Source organism: Arachis ipaensis, chromosome B4 (genome assembly GCF_059453495.1).
Source record: "Arachis ipaensis isolate K30076 ecotype BB chromosome B4, ASM5945349v1, whole genome shotgun sequence".
Classification (NCBI taxonomy): Eukaryota; Viridiplantae; Streptophyta; class Magnoliopsida; order Fabales; family Fabaceae; genus Arachis; species Arachis ipaensis.
The window spans coordinates 116401315-116421248 of record NC_142439.1 but is presented as its reverse complement, the minus strand read 5'-3'; the positions used below and the strand labels follow the sequence as shown (position 1 = coordinate 116421248).

The 19934-nt window shown below is 35.9% G+C and overlaps 1 pseudogene; it reads right to left on the bottom strand.

Moving 5' to 3' along the window:
- Positions 1 to 11943: 11943 nt before the first annotated feature.
- LOC107636933 (receptor-like protein 49) lies at positions 11944 to 14915 on the bottom strand (annotated as a pseudogene).
- Positions 14916 to 19934: the final 5019 nt, after the last annotated feature.

Below are 19934 nucleotides of genomic sequence, written 5' to 3'. Positions count from 1 at the left end.
TAGATACAAGTTTATTATTTTGGGTTACATAAATAGGGCCAAAGTTTATATTGTGAAACATGAGACCCTTCAGCTCCAACATGGAAGCATGAATCATAAAATTTCATAAAAGGATAAAATATAATGGCACACCTTTGTAAATCATTTGAAGTCATGCACCTAGGGGTGAGCACGGGTCGGTTTGGTTCGGATTTATGGTAAAATTAGAACCGAACCGATCAAAATATAATTGGTTCGGTTTGATTTAGAATTGCATTTTTTTGTATATATACTCGAACCAAACCAAACCGATTAAGAACGGATTGGTTCGGTTCGGGTAATTGGGTATCCGATGACTTTGAAATTCATAAAAAAAAAAAAAACCAAATTTTTATCTTAAAAAATTCAACGAGTACAATAAACATGTAACATCAATAGAAATAATCCAAACATGTTAAACACCAAATACATTAAAAACTAAACTCATTAAAATCCAAACATATTAATAATGAATAATCATTGTCTAATGGAAAAGTCATATATATTTTTTTATTTTTTTATTTAATTAATATATAATCGGGTTCACGGGTTGGTTTGGGTTCCGCACCCTCAAAACCGATACCCGAACCAATCACTAACAAAAGCCATCGGTTTGGTTCGGGTTGGACCCGATTACCCGTTAGTTTCAGAACTAATTTAATTGGTTCGGTTCAGGTTCGGACGGGTAATCGGGTACCCGCTACCCGTCCTCACCCCTACATGCACCACTGAGCTTCAACATATCGCTGCAAGAATGAATAGAGAAGAAAACAATTTAATTTGTTCTAGACTCACTAGCATTCATCTCTTGTTAGTTGTAACATCCTACCACACAGAGTTTTACGCTATAGTCGTAAATCAAAGGTGGTAAGGCATTCCAACACCTAAAAGAAAATATATATATATACATAGTTTTCTTCTCCACCAGCTTCTCCCTCACTCTCAATGGGTGAATGTAGCTGAAATTGGTGTTGAATGGGGGTTTTATAAGTGTGGACTTGGGCTTTGGGTCAATATGGGCCCGTTTGCGATTTTTAGTTTGTTTGGCCTAACCTTGGGTTAAAACCTTTAAGATAAGTGTTTGGATTTTCGTTCTAAATATTTTTTTCCTTATCATTTTCACATTTTTACATTTTCAATTTTTCTTCACTCATAGTATTGGGCAAACTTAAGCCGGTATAATCGATTTTAACACCCATGTGCATTTTTCCGCAATTAATTATATTTTTGCGCTCAATTTTATTTTCTAAATTTTTTTATTTTTCCAAAATATAAATTTTTATTTCCTAACCTCCTTTGCTTATAATTAATTTATCAATTAATTATCTATCATTTTTTTGGGTTTTACATCTTACCCACCTTAATAAAAATTTTACCCTCAAAATTTCGATCACCAAAAAGAAAACAAGTGAGGGCGCCTCTTTTATATCTCAACGTATTGTTCCTCAATCCTTTTACTAACCCTTGAATTAACTTTGTGTCCCACAACTCCTCCTTCACATCATAGTCGCCCCAAAGCCATCAAAATCACTACGCTTTTGCTGTACCACTCTGATCGTTTGTCATTAAGAACTTATTATTCATCAATCGTCAACCAAATTCTCCTTGTTTCTGGCCAGTCCTAATGGCAGCATTCTCAGCAGCGCAATTAAGAGTAGTCCCATTCCTGGCACTCATTTCTACTACAATTCACCATAACAGGATTCAGCTAATAACCTTGGGATACTACCACTCCTTCTAACCCTTCTTGTAGAATTTCCGGCCGTCACTTCCTGCCACTGCACTCTTCCTTGCACAGTCTATACTCTTGTTAACCAACTCTGAAAAACTCCTAATTTTCTATACTATTGTTAACCAACTCTAAAAAACTCCTAATTTTCATCGGAACCATTGTACTCGTAATATCATCACCAACACCATGTCCATTACCACCTCCATTTTCATTTTCAACTAGTTGTGTTAACCTCATAATATCATCTCCAGAACGGCCGTAAGATTCAACTGGATAACCTCACTCATGCCCATGAGATGTCATTTGGGTCTTGTCCACACCGAACAACTAATATCAATGTAATCAGTCTTAATATCTCAAGTCTAGTGCTTCGAATTCCCAAAGGTATGCTCATTAACATTTATGCTATATATGTTAAGCAGACATCCTAAATAGCATGTACACACAACCCAGAGTATGCTCAGAAGCATAGTCAGTCCATTTTTCAGGCTCTACAGAAACGAACTGCTCTGATACTATAATGTAACACCCTACCACACAGAGCTTTACGCTATAGTCGTAAATCAAAGGTGGTGAGGCATTACGATACCTAAAAGAATATATATATATATATATATATATATATAAGAAATAGTATTTATAACATACATAGTATTTATAAGAAATATGATATTCTAGGAGCCCGTGAAGAAGAAATAACAGAACAACAGTTGAATCACACTCGAAAATGTCAATGATATACAGAAATGACAGAAACAATATATATAATCCAAAAGGAGATACATGACAATACTAGTCTCAACCTGCGAAGACAAGGCTGACTAGAAAGTATAATACAACTCAGAAGTAAACAAAATACAACCTGTTTCTCCATGAACCATCCTCTAAGAGGGATATACATATGCATATATACAAAAGGGGAGAAATAAAAATCTTAAGTACAAAATAAAGAGGAGTCTTCGCTTTCCACAGAGAGTTCAGCATGCTCAATGAGGTGCATCACACCTTGCATCTGAAAATAAACAATTCTCAAAACGGGTGAAAACATCATTCTTTCGGGTTCTCAGTAGGGTAACAGTTCCAAATAGAGACAATGTAAGATACAAACTGTTTGATAATCATTGAATGTTTGGCAATATTTCTGTGAAAAGATTGTTGTTACCAAGTTATAAAAAACTAAAATTCAGGGGGAGCTTGAAGATCAAAATAAAGGGGGAGTTTCATGTCATTGAAAACATCAAAGGGAAGTTCCTTATGCTCCTCTCATTTCCTTTCAATTTATTTAATAATATTCGTCATCAAGGGGAAGATTTTTGAGTATAGTAAATTAAACTATGATTAAGATAATGACTAAATATTGTTGAATTAATGTTAAATTGTTTGTGTGATATATTCTGTTTAATGTGCAAAAAGTTAGTTTAACTAAAACTGGTCCAAGAATCAAGTACTCAAGCTCTCACACACACACTGGCCCATTATCGAGTTCAACATAAACAAACTTTGCTTCCTTAATAAGTTGCTAAACCATATAGGAAAGAAAGAAAATGAGCTCATATCCATCATAAGTCCATTCGGTGATCCAACACCCAAATCCATACACTTTACTTAGACTCCAACTAGGTAATTCAAACTTCATTTCATTCGAACACCACACCACCGAAAAGTGAATTCTCGCTTCTCTTTCTTCTCTTTCTTTAACATCACATCACTCTGAAGCAAGAAAAAAAAGAAAATTTCTAGAGTTAGGGCACAGTCAAAAACAAAAAGGTTGTTTCCTAATTCAAGCAAGAAGAGAAAAGGAAAAAATCTACAACAAGAGGGAAAATCTCATCTGGACAGAGGATCACAAAAAAAAGGTGATTTTCTCATTTGTGCTTCATCAAGGAACGTTGAAGAAATCTTCTGAGTCACAAGCACCATTTTGAAAAAATGAAGAAAGTGAAGTTAATGGCACTTTGCTATGAATTAATGGTCAAGAAATAAACTTGGGGCCAAAGATGAACAGATCAGATTCAAGATGCGTGAAGAAAAAGGTTGAAAGAGAAAGGCATGGTTGCATGTCACTGCTTCGGTCATCTCTCTCTCTTTCTTTTGTGAATACCGCTGCTGATTCTGATTGTTGGAGAAGAAGACAAACAAAGTGCTAAGTATGGTTCAAGCCCTGAAAGCTTCACTCCTCTATAATATGGGTGAACGGCTAAGGATTGATGCAAGAGAGAAAGAGCACTTGTTTCCGTTCTCATATCTCCCTGAGTTGTTCTTGTTCTTCTCCTTCATGGTTTTCATTTTGTAATTCTTTTTCTCAGTTTAGACTGTCTGAGTTTCATTGGTAAAAAAACATGGTGAGGTTTGTAAGAAAAAGCCAATGAGTGGAAAAAGGCAGAGAGCTAGACTTGGAGAAAAAGCCTAAGTTTTTTCAGAAATCCTTTGTAAGCGTTTTTATTTTGTGTCATGATCCTGAGTGGATTCCCTTGTAAGTTGGGTTAGCACTTTGTAGTTGAAAACTAGGGTGAGTCCTAGTCAAGTTCAGGTTGGATTAGAATCTAGACTTATCCCAGATAGAATTGGGTAGATCCTAGGAAGAATTGGTGATTGTAATCTGTTGAAAAGATAGTAAAATTTCATCATTGTTGTGATGGAGATTGGATGTAGCCTATATTGCACTGGGTAGCCAAACCAAGATACATCTGTGTATCATTCTCTACTCTCTTCTCTGTTTCTGGTTCTATACTAAAGGAGACAAAAACAAAATATCTCCTAATTTATTCACTAAGCTTTATTTCATTACAACTATCCTTGCAAGTAACACTGGTTTGGCTCCTACCATATCAGGAGACAAAATTAAAGTCTCTCCTATATTCTCTCAACAGAATGCAAGGTTACAAGTAAAGAAAAAAAGAGAGGCCAAAATTCAATCCTTGTTCTCTTAGCCACTGATTACCATCATATATATATAAATTTTTTATTTTTCTTAAAAAAATAGACATACGGTAGGTTATCTTATATATCATTATTGAAATTGAAAATAATAATAATAACAAACCCTTGTATTACATGAGTTTTTTTTGTTGCACACGGTATCCTCTAACCCAAGAGATCAAGGATTAATTCGTCGTAGATCTGAGCTTCATTGAAGGGTCTGTCACTGGCCAATAAGTTGTTGCATGGATAAGGTATAATTCAAACTCCTAACATTTACTTAAGTAGACGAGTGAACTGACTACTTGACCAACTTAAATTGCTTTGCATTACACGAGTTAATCCCTAGTTTAACTACTAAAATGGATTTTATATTAATTTTTAAGGTACTATATGCTATATTATTTCCTGAAATGTTAGCCATCAAATTAATTTTGATCTTGCTCATAGCATGGACCTACACCCAATGATAATAATAATACAATCTCTCTCCGTCAAACTAGATAAGTGAGACTCAACATTCGAATTCTACGTTCAAATAAATTTTGATTAAGACCTTTCACTTCTGCTAAGCCAACTCTCCAAGAATATCTGTTAAATTCTATGTAAAATAAATATTTATAACTAGAGTGATGAGAGAGCGAGAGCGACAGAGCGTTCGAGAGAGAGTGAGGTGGGGAAACACAAAGATCCTAGGGTTTGGAACAAAGAAGAGTATCAACGATTAGAGCTTGAGTCCTTCTCCGTCTTCGTTGATAATTTGCCGGATGACATATCAAAAAGAGAACTATTCAATATGTTCAAATGGACAGGCAGAATCATTGACATATATTTGTCCCGGAAGAATAAAAATGGACATATCTATTTGTTTGCATTTGTACGATATACGACAAAAGGAGGAGCTTTGAAGGCCATTGCACATATGAACAGGGTGACGATGAGAGGTAAACGAATCTTTGTTGGAGAAGCGAAGTATAGAAGGGGAGCTCTGTGGCAAAATAAGAGGGGCAAAGAAGCGGAAGTGTTCGACAAACAAGATGCTGCAGGGAAAAATTCACATATAAGGCGTGAGAGAGGAGCTGAAGAGAAAGTTGTTAGGCAACCATCTAATGCTCCCGGAAAGGATCCAATTAACAATGGATTGACAAAGAAGGTAGAAGTACCGATAGCAAATGAGAATGTCGTCTGGCTACAGAGAAGCATTGTAGGAGGTACGAAATTGGCGATTGATTTTAAGACACTACAGCAAAGGATTCATAGGGAATGGCCACATGTGATGCAAGTAAGGGAGTTAGGAGCGTATAAAGCATTGTTAACGTTTGATACAGTGCTTAGTGCGGAAGAAGCTTACACCTTTAGAATGAATGATCTATTAAAATTGTTTCATATGATATGGAGGTGGGACGAGACTGAGAAGAGCGAGTCTAGAAGAGTTTGGTTGGATTGTTACAGAGTTCCACTACATGCATGGTCAAGAGACACCTTTCACAAAATAGGAGAGCAATGGGGTGAGATGGTGGCATGTGATAAACTGACAGAATCGTGTACCTCATTCAGTGTGGGTAGAGTTCTGATTGATACTTGTGTCTTCGACATGATCAACGAGTAGATTCATGTTACAGTAGGTACAAGTGGGTTTGACGTCCTTGTAAGAGAAGTGGGTGGAGAAATGTATCGGGAAGAATGTTTCCGGACGTGGCAGAACAAAACAGAAGCTAGGGACATGATGAATGGAGAAAAGATGCAAGATGCAGGAATTGGGGGTCTATTGAATTATGGTGAAGAACAAAGGGTGGTTGGTTGGGACATCGCGGCAGTGCTGGCAGACGAATACAGGAATGACGAACAAAACAAGGGCAGGACGGTAATTTCATAGGCTGATTTGAATGAATGGAGTTATATGAATTCGAAAATTTAATATGATAACAGTAATAGTAATTACGAGGCATTAAAAGCGAGAGAGGATTTTTAGGGATCTTTCCACATTAATAAGGATATTGACTCGGAGGATACAGTATCAAATAATTATGAAGTCTATTATGAAAACCAAACTTATGAGAACACAAGAAAGGATAATGGGTTGGTAGCTTCTAGGCCCAATAAGCTAGTAATGGGACATGAGGCTTGGCTGTTGGAGCGGGCCCGCTAGAAAGCAGTAGCTGTTGGTCCCTCAAACCGGGTAGGGCCTGACCCAGCTCCCAATGCGACCCGGCAGCAGACGCGCTCTATTCTCCAGCTTGCTGCGCGAACGGCGCATCCAAGCAGCGGTTCGGCAGACGATAGGAGGAGGAGACGGGCAGACGGATGCGGTTGGCCAGTGTCGGAGGCGAGCGAACCTGGGGCCTTGCTGATCTGGCACGGGATGCAACCTCTGACCGTGGAAGTGACGCACAAGGAGCCTGGGTTCGAGTGCCGTGGACTTCAACGCAAGATGGAAGAGGACCGGGGACAGCAGCACCATCTGGAGGAGGATGCAGGGAGGGCGATGGCTGAGAAGCTTGTAGGAGCGCGAAGTACTGATGTGGAGGCCATCGAGGATGACATAGATTGACGGAAGTGGGGACAGGAAATTGACAAATCTGTCGAACAAGCACAAACACAAATTGAATCATGTAAGTTGGGAAAGGAGAGACTGATGAGTATTGGTGCAGACGCGGGAAAGTACACTAATGATGGCATAGTAAATAGAGCAGCGGAAGGAAGTCAGATCCAAAGCAACACAGGATTGAGACTGGAGGAGGGGGGAATCTTGATGGATGGTCGGCTTCAATGTAACGGGACTGGGCAAGAGGAAAAAACCGTGCACGATACCGATTCAGGATCAGGAGTGGAGGCTGGAACGGATGGTGGTAGTAAATTCTATAGAAAGGAACAACGACCAAGTTGGGAAGAGGAAATGGCAGAGAACAAAGAGGCCTGGAAACTAGCGGTAGAGTCAGGTGCTCAGTGCAGTGATGAGGAGGACATTATGACTATTTTACAGGAACAAAATGAAGCAATTGCTCTGAAGCGACGACAAGCAAAGCAGAAAGTAAAAGTCCGAAGAAGCCGGCCCAAAAATCGAAAACAGGTGTGCAATAATTTTTTTCAATGATTTTAAGTTCTTGGAACGTAAGGGGGTTGGGAGGTGTTGCAAAATTTAGTATGCTAAAGAACTTTAAGAGTAAGTCTAGATTGGAAATGTTGGGGTTGATAGAAACAAAGAAGGAAATGGTGACTAAGTTTGATGTTGCTCGTATCTGGAGAAGTGACAGAGCCAGTTGGGAATTTGTAAGTTCAGTTAGGGCATCTGGAGGGTTATTATTAATATGGGATGAAACAGTCTTTAATTTGTAAATTTCTATAAAGGAGATAGATGGATGTGTGTAGAAGGAGTTGTGGTGAAAGACAATTTTCATTGCCTAGTGTATGGATCGCATGTGAGAGGTGAAAAGATTTTGATGTGGAAAGAACTGAGTTATATTGCAGGACTATATCAGGTGCCTTTTTGTTACTTGGGGATTTTAATGAATTCTGCATTTGGAAGAAAGAAAAGGAGCGACCAGTCTATCAGCGTCTGCAGAAGATTTCAGAACATGGATAAATGACATGGAATTAATTGATCTGGCACTAAACGATCGTAAGTACACTTGGTTTAGAGAACAGTCGTGCAGTCGTATTGATAGGAGTCTAGTTTCTTTGGGGTGGCTGGATGCATATCCAGAGACGTGCCTGAGGGGAGGCCCAAGAGGTTTATCAGATCACTTTCCTTTGATCATGGAAGATAGCAGGAAATTTGATGGCCCGAGACCGTTCCGAAGCTTGGATTCGTGGTTCACACATGAATGGTTCTTGAGAATAGTGAAGGAAGAATGGAGGGGATTAGGTAACATACAATTCCTAGAGAAGATGAAAGCACTGTCAGTTCCACTCCGCATATGGCATAAACAGCATTTTGGAAATATGAATGAGAGAATAAAGAGGTTTGAGGCAAAAATACCGAAGGTGGATGATATGGTTAGTAGTGGACACTATGATGGTACAATGGAGGCAAGGAGAAGGGCACTAGTGAAGTGCTGTGAAAAGTGGTATGTGAGACAGGAGATGCACTGGAAGCAAAAGTGGTATGTGAGTCTTTGGTGATTAATGGAAGGATAGTCAGGAATCAAGCAAGAATCAAAGTTTCAGTTCGGGACGTCTATAAAAGACTGTACCAACAGGAAAGTTCTCCAAGTGTGAGCTTTAGAGATGCATTAGTTAATCGATTAGAGAGGGAGGAAGCGGAGGCTTTAGAGGTGTTACCATTAGTAGAGGAGGTGAAAGAGGCAGTGTGGGATTGCGAATCTTCTAAGGCTCCAGGGAGTGATGGGTATAACATGAATTTTGTAAAAAAGTGTTGGAACGAGATAGGAACAGAATTCACTACAGTTGTGATGGCTTTTTTTGAGACAGCAAGACTACCAGCAGACTCTAATATCACATGGGTAGCACTGGCGCCAAAATTTGTTGGGGCTAAGGAGATTAAAGACCTCAAACCTATCAGCATGGTTGGATGTGTATATAAGGTTATCTCTAAATTGTTGACACGGAGAATGAGGAGTGTAATGCTAGGCTTAGTTGGGGAATCACAGAGTGCCTTTGTGAAGGGAAGGAAGATACATGATAGAGCTTTAATTACATGTGAAACGGTGCAATGGCTAAAACAGAAAAAGAAGGCATCAGCGATTATCAAATTTGATTTTCAGAAAGCCTATGATAGAGTTAAATGGTGCTTTGTTGATACTGTATTAGAAAAGCTGGGTTTCGGTAGAACATGGAGGTCATGGGTCAGAGAGTGTGTTACATCGGCATCCATTTCTATCCTGGTCGATGGGTCACCATCAAAACCATTCAACATGCCGAGGGGCCTACGGCAAAGGGATCCGTTATCGCCGTTTTTGTTTGTTCTGGTGGTGGATGTGCTTAACCGGATGATCGGGGAGGCATTGAGGAACGGTCGGATATCTCCACTCTTAGTCGGGAGGGATAATATAGAGTTGTCACACTTACAATTTGCTGATGACACTATATTATTCTGTCCTCCGGAGGAGGAGACAGTGAGAAACTATAAGAGACTTCTGAGGTGCTTTGAAATGATGTCTGGGTTGAGCATTAATTTTGAGAAGTCCAATTTGATATCGGTGAACTGCAGTCAGGAGTGGGTAAGCTGAATGTGTCAACTACTAGGATGCCATGAGGCAGCACTAACGGTGAGGTATCTCAGAATTAGCCTAGGAGCAAACCCAAGGTTAGTAAAAACTTGGAAGCTGGTTCTAGATAAGGTGGAGGAAAAACTAAGCTTGTGGAAAGCGAAGGTTCTTAGTGAGGCTGGAAAGCTGGTGCTCATTAAGTCGGTGATTAATAGCCTACCTATCTATTACCTGAGCTTGTATAAGATGCCAAATGTAGTTGCACGAAGAATCATTTCCTTGCAGCGGAGGTTCTTTTGGGGGAAGGATGATGGACGACCTGGTATGGCTCTCGTGAAGTGGGAGGTGGTCCAAGCACCAAAGAAGCTCAGAGGCTTGGGGGTGGGTAATGCAGTGGTCCACAATACTGTCTTACTATTTAAATGGTGGTGGAGATTCTCAAAGGAGGACTGTCCTCTATGGAAGAAGATTGTGTGCTCCTGTAATAGCTTGAACCCGAATCACTTGTTGTCAACTCAGGAGTTACCAAGGAGAGGGGGCCCGTGGAGAGACATATGTCAAATACAAATAAAGGAGCAACATGTCAGACAGAAGATGATTGATGGCTTTGCCATGGAAGTAGGAGATGGTAGATCAACCAGGTTCTCGGAGGATACATGGTTCCAAGTGGGAAAGTTGAAAGACTCCTTTCCGAGACTCTTCCCTATTTCAAACCAAAAAGGATCAGTAATTGGGGATTGTGGGTTCTGGGATGGAATAGAGTGGGTTTGGCACTTCCAATGGAGGAGGGAACTCCGCCAATGGGAGACTGATACATTGGATCAGCTGCTTCACGTCTTGCAATCTGTTCGATTAGTAGCAGATGTACAAGATAGAGTGGTGTGAAAATTTGGCAAGGAAGGAGTTTATTCTATTAACACATTTGTGCAGGTTTTGTAGGAAGAGACCATGAATGAGGAGCTTCTGAGCTATACATTCACGAAGGAAATTTGGAAAGGTCCAGTCCCACCGCGGGTTGAGTTGTTCGTTTAGTTTGTATTGGTAGACAGGGTCAACACAAAGGATTGGCTAAGTAGACTGGGAATCCTACAACAGAATGATAATGTATGCGTGTTGTGTAAAAAAGGTGTTGAAAATATACAACACTTATTTGTTACGTGTGAGCTCTCTTGGCATGTGTGGTGTGCATGGATATCGGCATTTGGACAAAAGTGGACTGCTCTTGGTACTTTGAAAGACCACTTTGAGAGTTGGAGATCTATGCCGATGAGAAGCGAGCAGCGCAAGTTTTGGCTAGTTGGGTTCTTTTCAGTAATATGGATTATTTGGCTACGACGGAATGATGTCATATTTCAGAGCAAGACAACAGGAGTTGTAGAGTGTGTGGATCAATCGTTTTCATGTGCTACAGAATGGTATAGTAAATAACTCATGTGGTCGATGGCTATGCCGGAGATGACAGAAGTTATTTGTCTTTTATGATTATTTTTGTCTTTCTTTGCTCCACCTTGAGTGTTGAACTTTTTCTTTTTTTTAAAAAAAAATTAAATATTTATAAGTAAATATTTAATAATTTATCTCTGTCCAACGGTTAAAAAATAGTAACTAAACAAAGCAAAGTTGTAAACGTAATCTCATACAATTTATTTCATGCAATTATGCTTACATATTCTCGTAAACTATACTCTGCATTAAACTGATAAACAATAAGAACTAAGAAGTTATAAAATCTAGCTACATCTTTCAAATGATAAGGAAAACACTGTGTATAATAGAACACCAGCAAATAAATAAGGAAAAACTATTTCTTAGAGAACCTCAAGTGTTGTATATTCTAAACACTCCTTTTATATTACTCTGCTATGATTCTTAGTTTTTTCTCTTCATCTTTTCACCTTCATCTAGTAGAACCCAAACCACTCAGACAATCCCTGCAATAATTTGAATTTGGATTGTTACTATTCATTAAAAACTTAGATAACGATTTCATTATTTAGTAGCTATATACTATTGGATAAAGTTCATGTTTATACAAAATCTTAAAATACTAGATATGAGAAAAGACTGCATAAAAATTTATATGCTCATTACCGACCATTCATGAAATCATGCAGATATCCACCTTAGAGTTCTGTACTTGTGTTGTCCACGTTGTTCATATACGAAATCAAGATGAGGAATGATCCTCCAAAGCAAATCATCCACATGCTTCGAATACCACAATCTCCATTTCTTCCAGAAGATAAGGGGAAGAATGATAACACCAATCCCAAAAGTGAATCCCAATTCAGCACTTAAGAAATTCCAATCAATTGAGTTATGTGTTTCAGAAGATGCTGATGGTTCTGGTGGCAACCCTTGAACTCCATCATCGCCACAATTATTAGTTAGAGGAGGTCCACATAAACCTTCATTGCCTTCAAAGGAATAGATATCAAAAGATTGAATTTGTGTTCCTGTTGGAATTTCCCCCTCCAAATGATTAAAGGATAGATTCAACACTGCAAGAAAAGTTAAACTTGAAATCTCTGTTGGAATCTCTCCAAACAAAGTGTTATTTGATAGGTCTAAAGACTCAAGCGCAGTTAAATTTCCTAAGGATGATGGAATGTGGCCAGAGAAAGCATTGTGTGACATGTTGAGTACATTCAGAGCTTTCAAACTCATAAGCTCTTCTGGTATTGAACCTTCAAATTGGTTGGATGAGAAATCCAAGGAAGTGAAGATTGAGAAAATTTTGACCAACTTCATTTGCATCCCTTTGTTGACAACTGTAACTGAATCCAAGTAGGTTCCTCCATATGGCAATTGATTGCCTTTGGTTGCATAATTCAACATGTCATCAAACATAAAAGGAGGGTCATTTGCAAAGATCTTGGCCAATCTTTTGACAATAGCAATGTTGATCAGTGCTAACATATCATTGAAATGAATATAATGACCAAAATCATACATGTTAAAAAACAAGTAGCCTCCATTTTCCCTTGCGTAATTTTCATCATCCATCATAGCTGTCCAACTTTGCAAGAGTTTTCCAGGTAGTATGCCGATGAATTTATTTGAGGCTAGATCAACAACACGAAGCATCTTCCAATGACTTGTGTTGTGGCTGCAATCAATAGGTCCATGCAGTCTGTTCGACCTTAAAACTAGTACTTGCAAGCTCGTAATGTTGCCCAAGAAGCAAGGAAATTCATCACTCAAAATATTGTTTCCCAAGTTTAGTACCTCTAGCTTTCGGCAATTGGCTAGTGATTTTGGTATGGTACCTCTAAGTAGATTTGCATTAAGATCAAGATACCTTAAATTACATGTACTTGAGAATATTGTGTCATATATATGACCTGAGAGTTTATTTCCAGCAAGATTCAGTAATCTAAGAGTATTATTTCTTGCTATCAAACACTTGGGAATGGGGCCATCAAAGTTATTATGTGAAAGATCAAGCACTCTAATAGAAGAACAGTTACAAAAGGATTCAGGAATTTTTCCCTGAAAGCTGTTGTTTGATAAGGAGAGGAAAAACATGAAGGAAAGATACTTTTCAATGTGAGGTGGGACAAAGCTGAATTTATTGTTTGACAAGTCCAAATGTACAGCATATTTTGTGAAATATGGAATTGACCCGCGAATTTGGTTGGAGTGAAGATCAATCATCATAAGACTTGAATTCGGATTTTTCAAAGGGCCTTCCAAATCTGTGAGAAGATTGTTGGAAAGATTCAGGGCAACCATGGAATCAAATTTCCAGATCCATTCAGGTATTGGCCCTTGAATCAAGTTGCTGGATAGGTCTAAATCAAATAACTTTGGTTGATTCTTCAAGAAACTTGGAAATTTCTTTAAATTGCAAGAAGCCAACAATACATTTGTCAGGTTAGGAAAGGATGAAAGGCTAGAATCATCATCAGTTATTTCAACTGACAGTTTATTATTTGAAAGGCCTAATACACTTAGATACGGTAGTTGTTTGTGAATTGTATCTAGATGTATAGTTCCATTGAATTTATTTGATGAAAGATTGAGGAGGCTAAGTCTTTTAAGACCAAATAAAGACAAAGGAATAGGCCCTTCTAATTTGTTGATACTCAAATCAACCAACTCTAATGTGGAAGCTGTTGCATTTTGGAATTCATCCAAGAGACCCTCAAAACCATTATCAGATAGAGTAAATTCTTGTAGTGATGGAATTGTAAAGAGACTTTTGGGAATCTTACCACTAAAGAAGTTATCTCCTAAATTGATTATGCAGAGATTTGAAAGTTCTTCCCATTGAGTAGAAAGAATTGTTCCGGCCAGTTCATTTTGAAGAAGAGACAAATATTGGAGATTCTTGGACTTATTGAAAGATGGAATAGGACCACTGAATCTATTGTATGACAAGTCTAGATGGACCAAATTGGTGAGTTCAGATAAAGAATCAGGAAGTGTCCCATTGAATTGACAGTTAGAAAGATCTAAAGTTGACAACTGTTTCCAATTAGAAATAGAACTTACTAACTGTCCAGAAAAATTTGTGTTGCTAAGAATCAATGTGTCAAGTTGTCCAAGTTGTAGGAATTCTGGTAAGGATCCCTCAAGATCTTCATTATTTGATACATCAAGCGTCTTCAGAGTTTGAATGTGGAAGATACCCTTTGGAATTTGGCCGCAAAATCCAGCATTAGATAAGTCCAAATGCCTCAAATTCTTCAGCTTTACAATGATGGTATGAAAGAGGCAAAGTTGTTGAAAGCCAAATTCAAGCTATGCAGATGTTCAAAGTTGAAGAGACTTGAAGAATTGTGTAGACCTCCAGAAATAGATTCTTGGCTCAAGTCAAGGCCAGTGACATGACCATTATTGCATGATACTCCATTCCATTGGCAGCAATCAACAACACCACTTTGATTCCAGTGAACAAGTTTTGTTGATTTGGAAGGGTTGTATACAAGGTTGTGCTTCATGTTTAGCAACATGAATTGTTGATGGCTTAGGCATTGGATTGTAGTAATAGATGCATAGATATCGGCAATAATGCTCATCATGCATAAGTAGTTTATGAAGAAAGAAAATAAAAGCTTTTGAAATGGCATCATGTCTTTTATTTTGGCAGTTAGTGTTTAAACTTTGAAGTAGGGTGAAGGTTGTGTATCTCTTTGACTGAAGCTATTCCTTTTATAGCTGAGTGTTTGATTAAAGCAAGTATATTTGAATGCGAATTTGATGATCCATGCCTCCATGGCAGGGGTGACTAGTCAGTTTTTCTGTTTTCTTTTAGAAAAGATTGGAACTAACTTTTTGATTTGTCAATATTTCTCTATTTTTTTTAGAGTAATGCTACATGTACACAAAAATTAGTCATTAAAGTCAATTATTAGTATAAAATACGTATTGTAATACAAATACACATTGAAAATAAATTAAACTGCACATATACTTATATACAAATACATTGGTGGTTGATTTTGGTGTACAAATAACATTGTTAATTTTTTTAATATATGAATTTCTTTTTTCTATCTAAATAATAATTACTTCCTTAACATTTGATCATGTATTATTTAGTAATATCTCAAATAAGTTATTAAAAAATTTTTAGTCCGACAATTTAATTTTTAATAAATTTTGATCATCAAATTAGCCTTTAATATTTTATTTTGTTAGACATATCCATCATTATGTAAAAAAAAATTAGTAAAAAGTTAGATCATTTAGTAAATTTTAGAAAAAAGTTAGATCATTTAGTCAATATCGTTATTTAATATAAGACATAATAGTTATTAAAAATTTTTAAATTTTGATTTCAGTCACTCTATATAAACGAACAATCTCGAGTAAGAAATCATTTATCTAATGAAATAAAAGTTTAGAGACTAATTTGACAATAAAATTTATTAACGACTAAAATGTTCAACTAAAAATTTTTTAGAGACTGATTTAGAGTATTACTATTTATTATTTTTTTAGTTTATTGGTGGTTAAAAAAAGTTGATTTTTTGAGAAAATTAATAGATATAACATGGCATTTTACAATGTTATTCATGATATCTAAGGAGATATATTAACCAACCTAAAAAAATACTTAAAAGAAAAAAAAAGTCTTCGAACTAGTAGATTTTAGTAATTTTGATTAGCATAAATAACAAGTTAATTAATAAATAAATTTTATTAATTTATGTGTATAAATTCTGATAAATATAATTACAAGCTATGTTAATTTATGTGTATAAATTTTAATAAATATAAATATAAATTATGTATTTTATATGTACAAATTTTTATAAATATGAATGTAAATTATTATTGATTAAATATTAGTCTAAAATAATAATATTTACTCGCGGTATAGTATTACTAAAAAAAATATCTAAAATAGTAAAATACATCAATTTCTTTGGGTGCGGAATATTAGATTCATTTTCATAAAATACTTGTCACCCTGTCTAAGATAGAATCCCAAAGATAAATAAAATAACTTAAAAAGTTATTCTTACCGTTTGACTCCCTTTGCAGATACGATTTCGACGTATTCAATTAGTTTTGTTTGTTTTAGGACTTACCGCTTGATATCTACACCTTTCTCTTTTTATTTCCACCGATAAAAGTAATTACATTGTTTTGTTTTTTATCCTCTTTATATTCATATTTATATAACAAATAAAATGTATATAAATATATAAATGCAATACAAGTTGATCTTCAACGTTTTAAAAATTTTTGGCCATTATTTAAGATATAACACCAAATTATCTCATCTTAATAATTACGCTGCAAGCTAGATTACAATAAGTAAAATTAGCCATCACTAATCTATCAGATATTTTTTCGGTTGTTATGATAGTAAATGAGAAAATTTATTCACTCCAATCAACTTTTGCCATATAATTTAAATTTATTTATTTATTTAAAATTTAAAATTGCCAAAATAATAAATATGGTAATCTTCGTTTGCTAATTGACTCTCACCACCTTCTTGATTTCTTTCTCTGTAACTTAACTCCTCGGAAAGGGTAAAAAAACTTAATAATCTATTAAAATGAAGGAAAGTTCTCTAATACGATTTAAGGGTAAAAGAAACTTAAAAATCTACTAAATGTTTAATAAATCACATTAACATCTAATGATAATAAAGTGAATATTGACATAAAATAAGATTGTGTTGATATTAAATAACATTTTCCAATATCTTAGTTTCACTTTTTTCATAACAGTAATTAGAGTTGGTACGTATGGTAAAATTTATGAGCAATATTATATGATTAATATTCTGCACATCTCTCAAAATTTGTTGATTGACATGTCTCACCAGGAATATGTTGTTCCCATGTCATATTTTGACAAATTCAAAATATCTTCTAGTAGTGGAGAGAAATTGTTGGCCCCAAAATGCTGTTGATACACGATAATGGGGTACAAATGTACGCATTGAATTTAGAATTGGGTATGAAGGTAGGTAATTCTGCACATAACAACAGTATGTATGACTTATGTCCTGTCTTTCTTCTTTTGTTTAGAGAATTTTGTTTAGTTTTAGTCTCTCAGCAGAATGGAGACACGATTGCCTTCTGTATAGAGATTTACTTTCTACCTCTTAGTCCAACCCTGTGTGTACGTTTATCAACTCCATTATTCAAGCAAATTGGAGTGTCATTATTGATTGGAAATATTCGTATGTCCTCGTCTCATGCACGCAGCAAAGAATAATATATAAAAATATATGAAGTAATTTTTGTTTTTTACTTTTTAAACGAAAATAGTAAAATACACAAAGATACTGAAAAAAGATTTTCATTACAGAATTTATGAACAAGAACAAAACTTTCAAGTCATTCTTATACTTAATTTTTAGAACCGTCGATGTGTGACAAAATTTAAATTCTCTAAATTTTAATTTTTTTTTGAAAAGATAAAGTATAAGAGAAAGTATAATATCTCACTCTTTGAATATTTTTTCTCTCATATTTTTTCTTGTCTCACCTATAATATAAATGATGAAAGATTATAATTTATCCTCTTAAATAAAATTCAAAATTTACATGATCCAAATCCGTGTGTTACATATAATAAGCTATAGATAAAAATTTGATGGTTATCAGTGGCTAAGAGAAGGGGGTTGAATCTTAGTTTTCCTTTTTGTGAATATTATTTTTTGCTTTTTCAAAGAAACTTAGGAGATATTTTTGCTTTTGTCTCGTGACGAGTTGAGAGATACTTTATTTTTGTCTCCTGAGTAACAGAACCAGAAGTGAAGTAGAGAAGAAGTGACACACAGATGTATCCTGGTTTAGCTACCTAATGCAATGTAGCCTACATCCAGTCTCCATCACAATTATGATGGAATTTCACTATATTTTCAACACATTATATACACTGATGTTTTTCCTAGGATCTACCCAATCCTATATGGGACAAATCCAGATTCAACCCAATTTGAACTTGACTAGACCCCAATAAAACTTTCAACAGCAAAGTGCTAACCCAATTTGCAAGGGAATCCCCACAGAATCATGATACAAAATAGAAAGATGTACAAAAAATCTCTGAGACGTCTTATGACTTTTTCTCACGGTTTAACTCACTTCCTTTTACTTCTCATTGACTTTTTCTTACAAACCTCACCATGTTTGCCTTTTTCAATGAGACTCAGACAGACAAAAATTGAGAAAAAGAAAATACTAAATGATCTACATGAAGGAGAAGAACTCAATCATCTTAGGTAGTTATGAGAATTGAACTCTGTATTTTTACTTACTCTCCTTACCTTTAACCCTGGGCCGTTCACCCTTATTATAAAAGAGTGAAGCTTCCAAAGTTGAATCAAGTTCAACCATAATGTTGTCTTCTTCTTCATCATCATAGCTTGCAGCGGCTTTGTCAGTGATGAGAGAGAGATCTGAATCTGTTGCATGTAGCTTATCCATTCTCTCTCATCCTTTTTCTTCAAGTTTCTTCAATCTTGACTGTGGAGCTTTGCTTTGGCTCTAAATTTTATTTTTGAGCGTTGATGAGCTTCTGACCATAGTTGACTTCATTTTCTTCATTGATGCTTGTTCTGTTCTTGATGCTTGGCTGATTTCTCCTTAGTTCCTTGGTGAAGCACAAAAGGAGAAACTTTTTTATGTGTTCTGACCGACGAGTGACTAGCTTTTTGATTGTATCCCTTTCTTCTTACTTGGATTTGGAAACAAGTCTTTTGTCCTTCAATCCACCATAGCTTCTGCACTTTCTTTTTCTTTCTTTCTTCCTTGCTGAGTGACGTGACCGAAGTGAAAGGAGAGAGGAGAGAGGACTTTTGACTTTTGGTTGAAGCTTCAAGAAAATTAATTGGAATGAATTTGAGATTCAAGTATCTAAAAGTGGAGGTAGGTAACCGTATGAGGCTTGAGAGATTTTGGGCTCATTCCTTTATTTTCTCATATTTGGTTCATGGACTTGTGATTGGACTTGGCTTAGTTATGATAGACCACTATGTATGGGATTGATTATTTGTTCCTTGGGCCATGTTTATAAAATTATTTTTCTGCACACAAACACAACATAATCATATAAACAATTGATTATTCTCTAATAATGTTTGTTCATTATTTTAATCAAATATTAGTTTTCAAAACTTAACAATCTCCCCCTTGATGACAAACACTTTTAAAATAAATTAAAAAATATTAGGAGAAAAAACTTCCCTTTAATTAATGATTCTCGTAATACTCCGCCTTTCTTTTGATCACCATGCTCCCCCTTAATATGTACTTTGATCAACCTGATTTGAACAATTCATTCATAGAAATAATGCCTAAGCAATAATATGCTCATTTGATCAGGCAATAAGTGACCCGATTTGAAAGGATCAAGATAAAATTTTTTGAAGAATTGTAGATCCTTTAAACAGAACAAGATTTTAACAATTAAAAACTCAAAGCCAATCAAGATGGGAAACATGTATAACCCATGTTCTCACTCAAATTCAATGCTTAATCAAGAGGCATAATGAACAAATCAGAGCAAAATATTCCATTAAACCAAAAATAGAACTGATACAGAGTTCAAAACGGAATCATAGCTAAAACAGAGCATGAAACAGAGCATAATTTTCTGTTTCTGTTTCAATTCATTTTTAT